General features: G+C 43.8%; 1 protein-coding gene across 2 annotated transcripts in view; it reads left to right on the forward strand.

Moving 5' to 3' along the window:
• The first annotated feature begins 1,495 nt into the window (after window positions 1-1,495).
• Window positions 1,496-13,543, forward strand: part of SLC8A1 (solute carrier family 8 member A1) — a 318,313-nt gene continuing 306,265 nt past the window's right edge. Inside the window, exon 1 of one of the 2 annotated variants that reach the window (XM_014792343.2) lies at window positions 1,496-1,668. The gene's annotated coding sequence lies outside the window, so the exon portion shown is untranslated. The remainder of the gene's footprint in view (window positions 1,669-13,543) is intronic. The other variant, XM_014792339.2, reaches the window with a different exon arrangement.

The raw sequence follows: 13,543 nt of genomic DNA on the forward strand, positions 1-13,543 counted from the left end.
CTGAGGTGCAGTCAAGGTTGAGAGCCACATGCACAGAGGCAGAGGAAGGCTACTTCCATTCCTCGCTCTTTGCCTCAGAGTCGAACGGTGGTAGTCCCGGAGTCAGCATCTCTCTTTTCCTATGGCCTGGCTGCCCCAGAGCTGCACTGTAAGTACTGGGGGAGAATCCTACTGAGGAATTGAACTTTCTGCCTAGAGTTGGGCAGCTCCCTCCTTCTCTCCCCTTCTCCGTTTAGCTGCCCCTGATCCCGCACACCTTGGCAAACCACACCAGTGGTCAATATCAACTGGTGCTTTAAAAACACAAACTTGGAGTCCAGCTTGAGAGCAACAACATCAGAGTCTCAAGACGGGACGCTCAAATCTGCATTTTTAACAAGCTTCCCAGGTGTGTCTGATGTGCAGCCAGGTTTGTGAACTCCAGAGGGTCTAGCCTTTCACCCTGCCAAGTCATTAAGGATTTGTAAGGATGAATGAGCTGTCAAGAGAGCAAGGGCCTGATGCAATGCTCCTTTATTAATTATGGGGAAGTGATGTATTGGCAATGATAATGCTTCTCTTGGAAAGGGCAATGAATGGTTCGTCGATTGCTGCATTAGATTTTCCCCAACTCAACCTTAATGCTCAGCTTTTACTCCTCTCTATAGTTTAAAAGCGGCACAGCTTTCACATTAAACAGCCTCTTGGTCTTTATTCCCAGGTGAGCTGCAATCTTTGAGGGAAATACCAACACGGAGTCTCTCTCAGAGTTCTTGGCTAGGGAATACCTCTTCTCCACCCTCCATATCCTTATCTGCTTGTGTCAGCGGCTACTAGCCAGCGTATTGCTGTGCATGCCTGATATATAGGAAAAACACGGAGTGAGGATTTAAGAGAAAATCATTGATATATCCTCAGATCCCTTTGCTAAAAGAAAGCTTCCTTTAGCAGAGGGATAGAGGGTGGAGGAAGAAAGATACAGCTGGATTAACAATTTCAGAGGTGAGAAACGGGTAGGCGAATTGGGGTTGGGGTTCTGTCTGGGGGTGAGGCGAGGAAGGTTGCAAAGAAAAGTTGCAGCGCCTGTCTGCGCGTGTCGATAGGCTGGGTGTCGGAGAGAGCGCTAGCGCGGGGCTAGAACGCACTGCAGGGCCAGGAGGAAATCGAAAAAATCTTCTTAGCGGCAGAGGCTGGGAGGCTGGAAGCGCTACCCATCCGCTCGGTGCTCCAGAAACGCGCCGGCTCTACGCCCAGGCGGTCGCCCAGGGCGCGGGGCTGAAGGCGCAGGGGCCCGGGGCGCCGGGACTCGCCGGTGCGCGGCGGCTGCAGCGGGGCCGAGCGCGCGTGTGAGCGAGTGCGAGGCTGCGGGCGGCGGGCGGGCGGCGGGCGGGCGGGCGAGTGTGCGCGGGAGGGCGGGGAGCGCGCGCGCCGCCCGGGCCCCGGCCCTCCCAGCCTCCCGGCCTCCGCGCCTGCCTCCCGCCCGCGCGCACCGGCTGCCCGCCGCCGCCGCCGCTCTTGCTCGCGCCGGCGCTGCACGGGAGCCTGCCCGCCGCCGCCTGCTTTGTGCTTCCCCCCGAAGATGGGAGCGACCTCTTGCTGATCGGGAGCTATTTAAAAGGAGGGAGTGCGCGGCATTTCCTACTAGCGTGGAGGAACGGGGGAAGGATCCATCCACGCTCCCCAAACCAGGTAGGATCTTACGATGGGCAAGCAAAAGGGATTTGATCAGATACCGCCAACTATTTTCCATTTGTTGTTCATAAGGCTACACTTTCCTCCGCTCTGGCAAAGGACTGGTTCCTAAATTGTATGTGTTTGTGTGTGTGTCCCTACACATGTTCTGGGGGGGTCTGCGCTTCTCGGGGAGTGAAATTGCTCGGGCTGGTGCGTCTGGGCGTGAGCGTGCCTGCCTGCCTGCCAGTGCCGGCTGCCGGGGGAAGAAAGGGCTGCTAAGGAGACATGCTGCACCCTGCACCGCGCTGAGCTCTGAGGATTCAGGGCGCGAAGAGCTAAGTCCACCTGGATTGCAGCGCTGCTGGGGATCCAGGCGTCCCCACCCACTGGACTCTGCTCCTCGGTCATCCCTCCTCCTGGTAATCCCTGGGGTCTCCCCCAAGGCCGCACTTGCGAGTCCCCTCTTTTCTGGCGAGCTCTGGGTGCTCCTTCACCAAGGACTGCGGAAAGGAGGGAGGTGTGGCCGGGGCAGGGGGGACAGGCAAGGGAGAAATGCAGCGGGAGAGAGGGCAGAAAGGTCCCCGTCTCGGGTGCTGTGCTGGGTTGTGCGCTGGGGATTCTGCGCGCACAGGCATCTTCCCCAAGAGATTCGAAGGGAACTTTGCAGCTGCATTTTCTGCCTCTGGAGCTTTTCTGGCTCTTGGGAAAATGGTCTGTGTTCTGAGATGTGAGGATATCCTTCTTGGCTCCTCCTTAATAAAGAAGAGGGAGGTCTTATGGGTGGACAGTCGGCTAAAGAAACCAAACCCACCCAGGCGATGCTTTTAAAAATACATGTGTGCATCCTTGATTTTTAAAATCCCCCTTCCCCCATGGATTCTGTTGACTGTTTGATGAATGGCTTGGGCTTACAATTCGTATTTCCCTCTCCAGACGAAGTGGCAGTGGTTGGGTTAAGAGCAGAGTGACCAAATTTAACAAAGAATTTTTCGAAGAAAGCAGTGTGCATGGTGTCCGCAGTCACTGGAAAGAAAGTCCTGCTTTGCACTAGGTATCTGTTTAACCCCCCTTAGCCTGGCTCCCTGGCTGGCGCTCTCCATCTCTCTCCTGCTAGTTAGCCACTAGTGGTTGTGAATATAACAATACAAACTTTGTCCTGCTGGAGGTGTAAAGACTAAAAAGAGAAAAAAAGGATATCAGTAGGAGGTGTAGTGGAAGAAGCTTTTTAAAAAATGACAGATGTGGTAAAGACAGTACAGGCATCCCGATCATGGAGGAGCTAGCGGAGTAGGTGGGAATTCTGAACAGATCTGGTTAAAGGCATAGCTTGAGTATTTCCAAATATGAGCAACTGAAGACTCACAATCCAGCATCCATGTGAAGATTTCCTAAGGGAAGTGGGGAGCGACGGGGAGGGGATTCGGAAAGTATACCTCCCACCCACGCCCCCAACACACACATACACACCCACGTTTTCTCAATCTCTCTCAAAGCTACTCCTGCAGCAAGTGAGGAAAGGAGGAAGATGTATCTATATGTTTCCTTCATTTCAGATAAGAAAACAGCTGGAATAGGGATGATTGCTTTTAAGTTCCTCTTTCAAATCCTGTGTTACTTGGATTTAGCTCTATGGGTTTGCTAAACTTGCTTAATTGGGAAGGTTAGGCGGATGTAAAAGAAGGAGGAAGGAAGAGAGAGCTCCATCTTGGGGGCCTTGTGAGTGAGAAGGTGGGGGAAGACCCACTTATTTCATCAAGAAGCAAGATGTATTGTCTTAAATGGTTTTCATTTTACAAATTCTGCCTGCTTGGAGGATTCCATTGGAATGTAAGGGCTCTTTAGCTACGATTTCTCCCATCTACTATAAAAGGAGCCTTGTTTTTTTTTTTTCCCCCTAAAATGGCTGTTGTCTTTTATTAAATACGGAATGATTACTTCCTAGGGGAAAAAAAAGAACTGGACAGAGGTAAACCATTATTCACTGTTGAGCTGTGCAGGGGTTGCAAAGGATATAAGGGTCCATGACAATCAGACTACATTTACTCTGTCATGACAGCTTAACAGGGCTGGAAGAAGAGAGTAACAAATTAAAAGAATATGAAGGCTGTGCTTTACATCTGTCTATCTGTCTGTCTATCTACCTGCTCACCTACCTACCTATCTATCCATCTTTCTATTTACTTTACCATTATTGTTTAATGGTTTCTACTGTATCATTTTGGATTAAGATTAAGAACTAGATAACCCTTTTGTTGACCATGAAGGCGAAGAAACATGCATAGCAGTAGCAGTGCTTTAACTCCAGATAAAATTACAAAAGGAAGGTGAAGTATAGTCAGTAACACCTACAGGACTATTTGCAGGAATTACATTCATTGGTCTTTCAAGCTTACTATGTTTTGAAAAAAAATTCCAAGAGAGCTTCAGAATTTTGTTAGCAAGCATATTTAACATGTTTTTATCAGACAGAATTAGACTTTTATTTATCTTGCAGAGTCAACACATGGTTCCTTCCCTCTAAGTGCTTAATCTGTTTCTTTGACAAAATAAATGATGAGATAAGCTCTGCAGATCCAATAAAGTTGCATTCCCTCTTTAAAGCAAGTTAAAGCATTCATTTAGCTCATGAGTGTGAGTCTCCCAAAGTAAGTGCATTTTAGGACTTTACCATCTGATTTTCATGTTGCAGTTCAGTGAGAGGAGCCCTTTCTCCATGATGCTTTCAGGTAGAGGGAGAATAGCGTGCAGGTAAAAGCAAGCAGTCTGCCCCATCAGTGTGGAAATAAACAGAATTCAAACTGAAATAGAAATTACATCTGGAAAAAGAAATACACAATTGAAAGAGAATGGCAGAGCACATAGTCTTGCATGTTTTATATTTTTGCAGTGTGTATCTATGTTGCTTTTAACTAAAAATTAAATTGTGGCTTTACATTTGCTAAGAACTGAAGAATCAATGTGCCGCCATCTCTCTCTTCTTCCTGATCCTTTCATCCTTTTTTTTTTTTTCTTTAAGGGATAAATGTCTCTTGCCAAAACATCTTCCAATGTTTTGTTAGACCGCTTATCATAACCTCTATGGAATAGTCTCCCATCTGACCAAATTCTACTGCTCCCTCTTGTGGCAAATATTCTCCCTGGCTTTCCCTAGATTCCCGAATCGCATCTAACATCGCTTAGAACTCCTTTGGCTGCCCATCACTCAGTTCTAATTCTCAGTAGTAATTGTGGCTAACCAAGCCAGTGGGTTGCTGAAGTAGCCATTTCCAATTTTCTCTCTGAACAAAGGGATGTCCATCCCCTGGAGACATACTTGAAATTTAGTGGAAGTAAATGTCAGGTATTTTCCAACCCACTGGGATGGACTAGATTCTGGGAATGTGAGCTTTCAGAGTCTGCCTCTGAGATTTTGGTTTGGACTCAGGGCTAGTCCGGTGGGGCCTCATTAAGTGCAGTGGGATGATTTTCAGTTTTCTCTCTTTCTCCTCCAAAAGATACTTCTCTGTGTGTGTCTGTGTCTGTCCGTCTCTCTCTCTCTCTCTTCTTGCCTCCCTCCCTCTTTGGCCTCTCATGCACACACACACACACACACACACACACACGTCACAAAATATATTTTACACAACACATTTTGAAGAATTAGACTAATCAACGGTTAGGCTCTCAGTGGGGTTTGTAAATCAAACAGCGCATTTTCTGAGCTGGAGACTCCTAGGATAAACTACTCTTACTGGTATGTTTTCATCAAGAGCAGTTCAGAACACGAATGAGGAGATCCGGCGCCGTTTTCCAGTGTGTTGACTCAACTTGGAAGATAGTTGCTCGCAGCTCTCGCTGCCTCAAGTGTTTTTGTAGGCTCTTTGCTGACAACGGGGTACTGAACCTTAAGTGTTTTATATCTACATTTGTGATTGTCCTTTGAGGTGCACAGCCAGGAGAGTGTAGTAAGAAGATAGGCAGAGGTTAAGAGAATCACATTTTCTCTTTACCTGAAACCTTCTAGCCAATTTCAGAAGAAGGAAGAGAACATGTGGAAGGATAAAAGTCCTGCCTGGCAGCTGACATGAAGGGAACATGTTTGTGGTCAGGGGCAAGGACATTATAGGTAGCAGTCTATAAAGTGATTTGAGGAGGGCCAAACATCCCCGAGTTCAAAGCATTTATCCATCGGCCAACATAGGATCTGAAATTCTCACTATTAGAGACATTCATTTGAATAAAAGAATTCTATTTTATAGATCCCTCATAAAATGCAATGATATTACCTAGGAAGGAGCTACTGTTAATTCTCAGAAACCATTAGCGTCCGTTCATTTTTGAACCTGGACTGGTTTATCAGATGAGCTAGCAGATAGAAAAGTCCTGAAGGCCTGGAATACAGGAAGATGCAGAGGAAGTGAGAGAAGTTTGAAACTGGGTTGCTGCCCAGTTAATGCCCTCCGAGGGCCCTGCTGGTGGGGCAGTGGGAGGGACCTGAGTGCCAGAGAGCAGGGCTGCTGATGGCAGGAGTAGAAAGTAGCCAGAAAGAGACCAAGATAACCTTCCACCTGACACTGACACTTCTGGAGCAGCAAAGGTAATAAAAATTTGTTCCTTTCTTTAAAACCTACTCTTTTTAAGTCTCTTTAAGCAAAATGTTTTCCAGCAAGTGTGATACCGATTCAGATAAATGGTTTCTTGCATATGTAATAAACATAGAAAAATAAATGTTAATATGAGAGTCCATCTTAATATTTTTTAAAAAGACAGAAAAAGTAATCACTTTGTAGATGTCCTTGCATGTTAATTTCCTGGTTGAATCTAATGTGAGATGAAGTCAAACAGACAAGGGGGTGATTCAGCAATTTGCTTCAACTCAGCCGTGACATTTATTGAGCACTCAGTGTGTGCAAGGCAGCGCGTGGCACTTTTCAGAGAATGCAGATGATGAAGAGGAGTTATTTGACATTTGTTGAGCGCACATTATGTTCCTGGGACCAGACTAAGCACTTAGTACATGTTTTCTTGTTTAATGCTCATAAGTGCCTTGCAAGGAAGCATCCTTGTCCCGATTTAAAGATGAAGAGTATGGCTCAGTTAAATAACTTGTCCAAGAGTTTATAGAGGATGGTACCCATTTTTGAGGCTGTTCAAAAGCCATGCTCTTTGTGCCATGTTCTCTGTTCTTGGGGATGTCATTGTCTAGACCACCCAGATACTGCACTGAATGAGATAGATGGCTGCAGCTGTCTAATGAGCAAGTTGAAAGGAAGTAGACAATGTTTGAAAAGGCTTCATGGAGGAGGAGGTATTTTAGTTCTTTCTCAAAGAGTGAAAAGGACTTCGAAAATAAATAAAGCCTAGCTATTTTTAAAATGTGTAAACCAGCCCCAGTTAGTTTATGACAAGGACAGCCTTGGGGCAATGTTGGGGCCATTGTCAGACTTTTCAAATCAGCTATATATCCTAGTGAGGACTATGTCATGGGAACTGTGGATCTGGATCAAATGAGAGTGTAAGCCATTACACAAATGTATTTCACATGTGAAGCCAACATTTATGAAGAATTTCCAGCACAGCCTTGAAGGCGAGAAGCTGAAACGGTCTGGGAGGTCAGGCAAGGGTCAGATTACCTGCCAGCCTATTTTTCCCTTGAATTCGTTGGTTATGTTTTCTGTGCCGTTACAGGTGGTTTTTGTTTCTTGGTTTAGCAGCGAATGGCTCCGGTGCTTTCTCCCTTCAGATTCTCGAGCTTCTCCTGCATTTCACTTCTGCTTCCGCTTAACGCAGAGGGCCCAGGGCCCCCTTAGGCTCTGCTCTGCTCCATGTACAGCACCCAGTCCTAGCTGCAGGTTTAGAGAACTGGGCTGCTCACTCTACAGGGAAACCCAGACTTCCTCCATCAACCGTGGTGGAGCCCCAAAAGGGAGTGGCATCAGCCAGGGGCCAAAGGGCAGAGTTTGGAGAGGTGCTCAGTCTTATATCACATCTCTCAGAAGTTCCAAGTCGCTCTTCCCAAATAATCTACCTTTCACATGTGGGGGGATGTGAGCCCCCTAGAGGTGAAATTTGCGAGTTGGTGTTGGGCAAAAGTGACAGTTCTTTTTTTCCCTCACTCCTCACTGTCTTTCTTCTGCACATGCAGCTGTCAGTGGCCCTTTTTAGGAGCCTCTCCTTATCAGTGCTGTCACTGCTTAAAGCCACAGCCAGCTCTGGAAGAGACATCGGAGATCATCTAGTTTTTGTTGTTTTTTGAAACAAATAAACAAATGGAGCCCAGATGAAATTAAATGACTTTATGAGAGTGAAATTGGAGATAATTGAATCCAGATCTATGACCCTGAAGTCATTTCACTAGAGTCACATCTCTTTTGGTTGATAATGTAGAAGGCCTCTAGAAATGGGCCTGGGTTTTCTGGCCTCAGGAGTCCCTGGATGTCTAGCAATGATTCCCAAAGGTGGAAAGAGAACTATGACTTTGCTTCTAGATTGAGGATATTGACTGACATTGAATGAAGAACGCTAGGGTACTGAGACTAAAGTTCTCTGAGGTCAGCAGGTCAGCAGACATATCGTGATAGTTATAATACTTATTTGAAATCAGCAAATGATGTATTCCACATTGTGCAAGGTACTTAACTCCTCTGTGCCTCATTTTCTTTGTCTATAAATGGGAATAATATTAGTAAAAAGACTTATGGGGTTTTTGTGCAGAATAATACATTAATACTTGTAAAACATTTGGAACAGTTTCTGGCACATGAGCACTCCATAAAGATTGCTTCTTATTACTTGAGGGATGAATGGTGAGAGAGCCCCTGTGTCTGCTTTTGTGCCTTTACAGGAATATGTTATGTTATGGGAGGCCAGTTATGGGAGGTTGCCAAGCAGAGGGGACGGAAGATAAAGACACATAATGACATGCACCAAAGGTCACAAAACTGTTTTTTTAAAGGGGCACATAGTAAATATTTTTGTTGACTTTGTGGACCACAGGGTCTGTCACAATTACTCAACACAGCTCTTTTGGCATGAAAGCAGCCATAGACAATACTTAAATAAATGGACACGCTGTGTTCCATTAAAAATTATTTATTGACACTGAAATTTGAACAGTATATAATTTTCACATCACAAAATATTTTTTTTTCATTTTTTCAATCATTTAAAGATGTAAAAAATGTTTTTAATTTAATGGGCCTTTTAAAAACAGGTGGTGGGCTAAATTTGACCCCTAGCAATTGGGGTTGGTGTCTTGTGAAGAGAGATTGTCTAGAAACTCAGAGACATTGTTTAGAAAAAATCTCTTAGGTTATCATGGTCGAGTTTTCATGTCGTGAAAAGGGACAAGGGGCAAAGTTAGATGACTTTGAGGGGACTTACTAGCAATGAAACCAGTTTTATGAAAGGAAATGGGACACTTGATGGATCATGGAGGACAGGTAGAAAAGCATGAGAAAGGAAAACATGGTGCATATTTGGGTAATTTTCATTTAGTAGCTCAGCTGACTACCAGGAGCTGTAAACCTGGGAAGGTAGATGGGTGCTGGATTATGGATGATGACCTTGAATGCCCAAGTGAGGGATCAGAATATCACAGCTTCAGATTGTTAGCAAAATTCCCCAGTTTAACAGATCAGGCTGAGAAAGGGAAAATGACTTGTCTAAGGCCTTATGACTGGTCAGTGAGAGCAGAGACCAGCACTCACTTCTTTCAGCCCCCTGACCAATGACCCTTCTGTCCACCACATGGCCCCCAGGGGTGTGGTAGAATGCAGTTAACTGTGATTGCATGATTCCGACCTCAGAGGGGAAGAGTCTTATTTAAATTACAGAAGCTACTTTCAATTCATTTTCAACATGATCTCATACCCCAGCATATCTAAGAAGGTAGGTCTGTGAGTAATCCCATTACAGAGAAGAGTAATTGCAAAAATGTCAACCATAGGCCTTGCACTCTAAAGACCTTTTGTCTGGCTTCCTGCTGATTGTCATTTAAATTTCAGCTCACATGTTATTTCTTCAGCAAAGCCTTCCCTAACACCCTAATAGGTCAGGTCCTCCATTACTTACTTTTGCAGGACTGTGTTTTTCCTTCATAGTCTTTATCAGAGTTAATAATTATGTTTCTTTCTGTAACAATTTAAATTTACATCAATCATCTGTCTTCCAGCTAGATAATAAATTCCATGAAGAGAGAGATGGTGTCTGTTTAGTTCATGGTTCTAGTTCCAATGCCTTGCATGTTGCCAGACACATAATAGACATTCAGTGTTTGTTGAATGAATGAATGAATGAGTGTTCTCTCCTTAGTCATTGATATTGATGAAAACAGTCCTTGCTTAAACAAAGGCTTAACAGGCAGAAGTTACTATCTTCACTTGCTAATTAAGTGATTAAATGATTAGCGTTTCTTTCTCCACTGACTTTTTTCCTCTACATTTTTTAATGGCTCCTCTCCAATCCTCACCTATCACTAAAAGACAATAATAGTCTTGGCATAGTTGCTAACATTAAAGCCATAATGCTTAAGCCAATATTTTAAAAATTCTTCAAATACAGGTGTATGGGATTGGTTTAAAGGGCATATTCACTAGATGGCTTATTTAGTAGAGAAACTGTGTGTTTCGTAAACTGTGCTCAGAGATTTGTGTAAAAACTGTGTGTTTTCCCGTAAGCCACTCCATTTATTCCTCTAAATAATAAAATTTGCCTAGTTCCTTTCTAAGCTGTTTCCATTTTTAAGATTTATTTGTTCTATGTAAATATACACTCAGTTTTAGAGCCATGTCACTGAGTGACATGTCATATTGTCAGGAACTTGAGAAAACTGAAGCATAGAATATGGATGAAGGGTCACCATTAAGTGAGCATCTATTAACTTGAGATTTTTTTTAAACATTTCTTTTTACTTCCTACTTCTGCTCTTCTCAAGAGCATCTTATTCTTTCAAGGACTCTGATTTGAGACTATGCAGGAAAATTTAAAAGACTTACAAACTTCAAGTTGATGGGGCTCTGTCTCCTGAAAAGCAATCTTCTTGAAGATGAAGCTTAATGACTCAGGGAAAAAGCTGATGAAATTCACCAGCCTCTGCTCACATAACCGGCATTTTCCTTGTTAAAAAAGATTTTTTAAAAAAGGCGTTCTGGATGTTCCCATCACATAGCTTGAAATTGGATTCTGTATTAAACATCTTCAGTCCCAAGAGGCAGAAAAAAGCGAAAACAGTGACTGCAAAGATTTACTCTTGAGTTGAAGTGAACAAGGGGAGTAGCTGATGCCCCATAAAGAGCCTATCTGTAAACTATAGTCCCAGGCTGTGAGAAAGAAAGCCCATCTGATGTATTATTATTTCACATCAACGTCTTACTGATGATAGAACAAACACTGTTGCTAATTTTTAGGCATTACCCTCCGTCAGGTACCTTATTTAAGTGCTCTGCTCTCCAGTCTCTGTTTGCTACACAAGCCCCATGCCCTTTATGTCACCTCTGCCCTTCTTCCCAGTTCTACAGTGTATGCCTTTCAACTCTTTATGCCAGTGCCTCTGAAAGGGTGGTGCCAAGACCACCTACATCAGAATCACCTGGGCTGCTTGTTACCATTCAAATTTAGGGTTCCTCTTTGGAGCTACTGTAGATCTGATGATAGGGCCCAGTTATCTGCATTTTAATGAGTTTCCCAGGTGATTCTTAGGTGAACTGAAGTTGAGGAAGCATTGCTCTATGCCTTTATTCCCATCATTTCTTCCTTCTGGAATGTCCTCTCTCTCTTTCTCTCTCTCTAGTTTTTGTCATCCTTCCAATCTCCTCCTTTTATGGAATGTTCCATATTCTTCCTAGTATTCATGGTTATTTGAGTAACTATCCCTTGAAGACAGTAAATTCATCCAGTGCAGGGACCGTGTGTCAATCATCTTTGTAATCCCCCCAGTGTTTAGTCTGGTGCTTTGTAATTAGAGGTCACTCACGAATGCTTGATGAATAAATAAGTTGTCCACTGTATCCAGAACGAGAAATATAGAGAAAGCTATATTTCACTCAACAAATTTCTTAAGGTACAATGTCAACAGGCTAGTGTGCAAAATATTTTTAGGTAGGAAATCTTTCTTGATGACCCAGATATAAGTGCATGCATACGACTTCATTTTTTTTAAGTGTGTAAGGTTGAACATCAAAGAAAGGCTGCTCTTTCTCTTCAGGGTGGAAAGTGAGCAAGTTATTGTCTGAAATAGTTGTTATTGTGCATCATGAGGTCCCTGAAAGATTCAGAGAACAGTGGAGATACTCCAAGGCCCTGCCTTCGGGAGCTCATTACACTTGAAATCTCTTTGTTGCAGGATTGTAGGCTGAGCAGTCTGAGGTTTCTAGAAACCTGGTTTATTAATCCAAGACCACATGTGCATTAACCTGGGAACTAGGTGGTCCACTTTGAGTACCCGTGGTCTCACTATCTGAATGCCTGGAAAGTCTCTCCTGTTCTGTGATTCTCTAGTAAAAGAAGAGTTCTGTCTTCCAGAAACGGGACTCACTCCTTGACTCTGGTAATACCCCACTAGAATATGAGCTTCTTTGGGAATATTATTTTGCTCGTCTTTGTAACACAGTGTCTGGCACATATAAGAGAAGCTTGGCAAATGAAACTGTGAATGAATGTGTTGTTTTCTCATTTCTTTGGATTACTTACCAGTTTAAAAAGTTTTTAAAAGTAATGTCTTGACCCCAAGACAGGAAATGTGTGAGCCTCATTGAGATTCTTGAAAAAAATGCTGATTTATTGTTATTATAGCAAAGATTAACTAACTCACTATGCTAAAATTCAGTATCATTCTCCCCCTCTCCACTCATTGCTCTCTTATTTTAGTTTTGCTTGCTCACTGCTAGGATTTCTTTCCCTATTTTCTTTTCTCCTGAACAAATGGAAAAACCGTGAGATTATTACATGACTTTGGAGTGATTTCAGAGCTCAGATTGTAGTTGATGATCCCCCAAATGGATCGTCTTTCTGTTGCTACATGATGAATACAAATGCTTATAAAACCTTTCCTTGGGGAGTGGGGAGGCGTGAGACAGGAGCGGGACACATGGAGGGCTCTTGATGAGATGGGGCAACCCATGTGCGTTTATTCTGGTGGGAAGGAGGGGCACACAGGGAGGTTATTCTGCACTAAATACCTAAGTAAGGAACCCCTTGGTCTCATAGAACAGTACTATTGACTTATGTAGTGAAAATAAACAAACAAAAAGTTTCTGCTGTTTTGGAAAGCATTATGGCATAATGCAAAGGGCGTGAATTAAAATCCTGGTCTGTCAAGTATGTTTGTATGACTTCAGCCAATTTGCTTTTATGAACCACTTATTTTTCTCATGTGTAAAACAGGAATGAGAAACTCTCTTTGCAATATTGTCAGAAAGGATAGGGACAGTGAATGCAAAGCAATCAGCACAGCACCCGGGACGAAGCAAGTGCTCAGCCTGTGGGTTCAGTCACTGTTGTCATAAATGCCCTTGCATGGGGCCCTTACCTTGCCCTGGGCCCTGGCGTAATGAATCTGAGGACCATCCTGGCTGACTTCACGTGGAGGCCGAGATTAGCAGAAGTCCTCTTTATTTAGTTACTATTGGAAGACTCTCTTTGTTCTCCAGCTTTTTCTTCCTCCTGCCCACATTTCCATGTCAGTGTGCAGAGTTAGTATATTTAAATTTAAATTCTTGATACACTTTCCCTTCTAGGGGCCTTTGTCATGGGGGTGATTTTGGGTTGGTGTTTAACTAGATGTCTTTTTATTGTACTAAAAGGAGAGGAAGATAGGCTTCCTTCAGGATGTCCAAAATATTAGGACCCTTTTGACAGAGCAGGTGATCTTGGTATTCCAGAAGAAATCAGCAAGCCAGGGCTGGTGTAGGGG

This window comes from Ceratotherium simum, chromosome 11, assembly GCF_057802395.1.
Source record: "Ceratotherium simum simum isolate JZ-2026a chromosome 11, ASM5780239v1, whole genome shotgun sequence".
In the NCBI taxonomy this organism is placed as follows: Eukaryota; Metazoa; Chordata; class Mammalia; order Perissodactyla; family Rhinocerotidae; genus Ceratotherium; species Ceratotherium simum.